Source organism: Clinocottus analis, unplaced genomic scaffold (assembly GCF_023055335.1).
Source record: "Clinocottus analis isolate CAN_PGR_092001 unplaced genomic scaffold, fCliAna1.0.p SCAF_5, whole genome shotgun sequence".
Classification (NCBI taxonomy): domain Eukaryota; kingdom Metazoa; phylum Chordata; class Actinopteri; order Perciformes; family Cottidae; genus Clinocottus; species Clinocottus analis.
Window position 1 is genome coordinate 4,131,100 of NW_027176207.1, and position 4,638 is coordinate 4,135,737.

Consider the following 4,638-nt stretch of genomic DNA (forward strand, 5'->3'; position numbering starts at 1 on the left):
GGTCTCCGCTGGCCTGATGCCATTTACACTGTAAACATCCCAACCTGACCAGGTTATTTGTTTTCCTTTGTTTAAACTATTTTGACGTCTATATAATAGTGAGAAAAAAACAGGGGGAGGCGTTGTCCTGAATGTCTGTATTTATGCGATCACATCCCCTGGCCTCACAGACCCGGCCAACGTCAATCAACCAGTGATACAGCGATAAACAAGACGATGGAAAACCTCCAACCTCCAGGTGAGGATCATCCTAAAAGAAGCAAACAAAGTGAATTAGGATCTTAGAAATCAGGCTTTTTAGCCATGCGTGGCTCTCGAGAGGGCAACTAGCCAGTCTGTCTGTTGCCTGATTGATGATATAAATGGTGGATGGTTTACCATAATATTTTGTGATATTCCTGATCACCAGCGACTTTGAACATCGTGAGCATAATTTAAACACGTAAGGGAAACCCTAGTGAATATCCAGGTCAACACCTTTTTATGATGATGGTCTTCATAATCACTTCTGATATCGTGTTAGAAGTATTATGCATGACAACTTAATGTCATTCACAGACACGCTGTGAGTAGGGTTTGAACCTACGCGGGAAGACCCCATTGGATTTCGAGTCCAACGCCTTAACCACTCGGCCATCACAGCTGTTGATACCTAAGTACTCCACTGTCATCCGGAGGGTCGGCCCCAAAAAGAGTTGTATTTAATCGTAAACAAGCTGCGTCGGTTTATAAGTCACTGTTGCTGCAGTTTCCACTGCTGCTACTGGTACTGCCTGCGTCCCGGCTGCCCAAGTTGGGCAACGAGCTGCCCAAGTTGGGCGAGACATGCTAGCGCTCAAGAGCTAGCGCTCGTACCCGGGCGCTAGCTGCAGCTGCCCCAAGAAATTGCAGCTGCACTGTTTGAGCTCAAGTAAACAACAGTGTTGTCAGTGTTAGCTTGAGTATTTTGTGTGACTTTTGTACCGTAGCTATGTCTCTGCAACTGCTGCTAAATTTAGAATCGGCAAAAATTCACAAATTAGCTCTACTGATATTAAAGCCGCATGGGTCAATGTTGAGAAATAAAACAGTAGCGGCTTATAACTCACATTTTACGGTACTTAAGTCCGATTGTATAAGAGTCTATGAGAAAATGACTCTATACTTCTTTCTTGATCTATTCCTTAGAAACATTGTAAACATGGGTCTCAATCTCTAGTTTCAAGTCTTCTTCAATACAGCAACATGTTCATTTCGTAAATTATGCTCCATTTAGAATCAAATAGACCATAAAGCAGGGGATGCTTTAGGGCGGGCTTACTGTGATTGACAGGTTGCTACCGCTACCAGAGCTGTACTGCGTCACAACGTCACTCCACCACTTTACAAATATGGTAACATCACTCATTGGTTGCAAAAAAGGAATACATCGGTATTCCAATCAGTCCTCAAACCACTGAGTATGTTGGGCTTTAGCGTTATGCTACACACTAGAACATGGAGGCAAAAGACAAGAGAGGAGACGAGCAATGACAGTGAGCGTCAGATCTTTTCACGGAAAACAGGGTGGACATGCGGACATCCTTAAACGCTGTGTACTTGAGAGGGAAGGCTATCCTAAAGGCCTCACCTTTACTCCCTGGGAGGAATTTCTGCACAAACATGATCATGGCAGCCCCTGACAGATAGAAAACGGCACTAGCTAATGCTTGGATGCCCTCGGCCATGGCTTGCCTTAGGTGAGTCTCTCTGGTTGTGCTATCACAACTCAGTCGATCAAGAAGTTATTTAGCTTTCACTTAAAATATCTCCGAATATTTTCCTGATGATGACATTCTCTTTGTCTGCCAGTGTTTCTGTCATTAAACAAAGCCTCCCCTGCTTGTGCACTACGTTATGAGCGAAGACGGCTCCCCCGTGTTGTATTGTCGTGTTCTCCCCTGTACCTGCCAGCAAGTTGTCTGTTCCTGCCCCGAGCTGCAAATTTATTGACCCAGGCCATTTGCAAGAACGGAAACTACTTTGCATGGCAAGGAATAAGTCTGGGAGCGAAACAATGGCTGCTCTTGTGAAATATGGCAACAGGGTCTCACCTTTGGCTCCGTGTGACTTCTCCCCCGCCTTGTTTGCGTAAGCAGGTTGTGTTCTGTACCCCATCAGGAAGAGGTGTTGCAGGAAACCCAAATTTGAGGTGATTTTAGAGTTCACTTACACTGTTTGGACCCCAAAAAAGAGCATATCTGCTCTCTCTCTCTCTCTCTCTCTCTTTCTCTCTCGAGGAAGTGAAAGTCAGGGTCGAACATGTGACCGTTGGCCCTGAGGGGCAGGGAGCCAGAGATGCTCGGCACCGGGTCTCTGATTGGATGGCGTGTTGTTGCCACATTGCTAAGAAGTTATGCTGACCTACTGTGTAACCTGTCTATTGTGTTAAATTCCAGCAATACCAATTAAAATTATATTAAGACATTATAAACATCTTAAAGAGGAAATAGACGTAATAGAAGAAGTCACTGACACACTGTTGTACATTGTGTGCAGACTGTAGGTGGAAGGTGGAAAAGATGGGAATAGATATTCATTCGTCACTCGTTCTATTTTTTGCAAATTGAAGACTGAAAGCTATTTCTTTCTTTTGACTTCCGATCCCAATGGACGAAGTGCCTTTACTTCATAAAACCACAATGTAGACACTCGCTTTCAAATTAAATTAAAGTTGCACAAGTAGCACGAGGCATCATATAATGTGTCTATACTGCACATTACATCACTGTATTATTTTTTTATTTCTGCATAATTGTGTATGCAGCATGTTAGTGCTGGAACATTTGCTAAAAAGCCACAAGGAAACCGGAGCTGGACAGTAACAAAAATGATTGTAGAGCCTATTAGAGGCTGTTTTGGCTGTAATTACTTGTGCTTGGCTCAGTCTGCATTGTGTTTCCTCATCGCCACCCACAACAATAAACAGATTTTTAAGTTGTCGGTGGTCATCAGTATGAAAGGTAATTCTAAGTCGTCCATTCTGCGCTCTACAGTGTTTTCGTGAACTAAAAAAGAAACGTAATATTCATGATTAGACAAAACATTTCTTTCTCGTTAAAATACATCTGGCTCAGAAGAGATGATTGAGAAGAGTTATCAAAAGAATCTGTGGAAACACCAGACTTCTTCTTGCAGTCCAGATGAGTTCTAACAAATACAAAAGCTGAAAACACCGCCAACCGTAATGGGTCTTGAATGCAACATGTAGTTCCAGCAGCATGTCTCACCCGCTGTTGACCCCCAGACATTATTCATTAGCAGAGGGTTAAAGTGTGAGCCTCGTGACTCCACATCCTCTGTCCTCATGCTGACAGTGCGACACACTCCCTCACATTTGCCCTCGCACACTTCACAATTTTGTCCGTTTGACCTTTGACACTTGAACTGACTTTTTTTTTCCACACCTGTCAGTGCGAGCAGGCCATGCATTCTCCTGTCTGTGTTACACAGCAGGTCACAAGCATTGACTGGTGTAAGTCCAGCTGAGGGGCTGTGGTTCCACTTAAATGAAGCCTTACTAGGGACACCTATAGGCTTCACAGAGGTATTACATGGCAGGGTAGAAAAAACACACTGTCCTATTATACTGCTTGTGGTGTTTGTTAGAAAACATAAGTGAAACAGCCCCTGACCCACCATGTGGAATACTTGGCAAAACAGTTCATTGTCCATGTAAGGTGTCTGTGTTTCCTATGAATTCTTTTAAAAAAGAAGAAAAAGACATCATGTTGCTGCTCCTACTCTTGATAAAATAGAAACATAGGCCCACCCCAGTGCATTCTGGTCCTATACCTGATCACTTACTTTTAAATAGACTAAACAACAAAAAAATCAAACTAAACAAATAACTATCAAAAGAAAAATCTCTCGGAAATATAATCTAAATAAAGCAAACATCTAGAATAGGCCAGGCAGGTATATTTGTATAGCACATTTCAACAACGAGGTTATTCAAAGTGCTTGACATAAAACCATTAAAAGCACCTAATGCAGAAGAAAACAAGATTTAGTCAAAAACAGTCAAAAAAAAATAAAAATAGAACAAAAGTTTAAGTGCAGTTGAAAAAATAAATTCAGCAGTGAGATGCAGAAATTGAAAATCCTTGAAACTGGTTTAATTAAAGGCAAAACAGCAAACAGAATCATGAAAAAAAAATACTACTTATGAGGAAAATAACTACAAACAACAAATAAACTATGCCTACCAAATGAGCTTACAGAATAGTTTAACCGGTTGATTAATGCAGTTTATTATCAACATGTTTAGGCATATAATGTATTTATTTTTTGTACTTTTTAAATGAATATTATTATGTTTTTTACATTTTCACAAAGCCAGGCAATAGTGGTTCTCTGTGTGGTCATCAGCTACACAGTGCCATCCTCTGGTGGCGTTCGGGTGACATTACAAGACCAAGCGTCCGGGCCTTCATCAGAGTGAAAATGCAACCGAGTACTGATGCAATCAGCTCAACGTGAGGTGAAGAAACATTCAAAAACACAATAAAAGAAACAACATTAGAAATGCAGTTACACCCTCACACATCTTTTATTTTCTTATATATAGTATATAGAAGTATATATACTTGTTCAAACGTTCTGTTTGTTCTTTTTATC

At 41.4% G+C, this 4,638-nt stretch overlaps 1 non-coding gene across 1 annotated transcript; it reads right to left on the minus strand.

Annotated features, from left to right (window-relative positions):
* Nucleotides 1-561: 561 nt before the first annotated feature.
* On the minus strand, nucleotides 562-643 carry trnas-cga (transfer RNA serine (anticodon CGA)). The gene has a single exon. It is a non-coding gene; the product is annotated as a tRNA-Ser (tRNA).
* Between the last annotated feature and the right edge of the window lie 3,995 nt (nucleotides 644-4,638).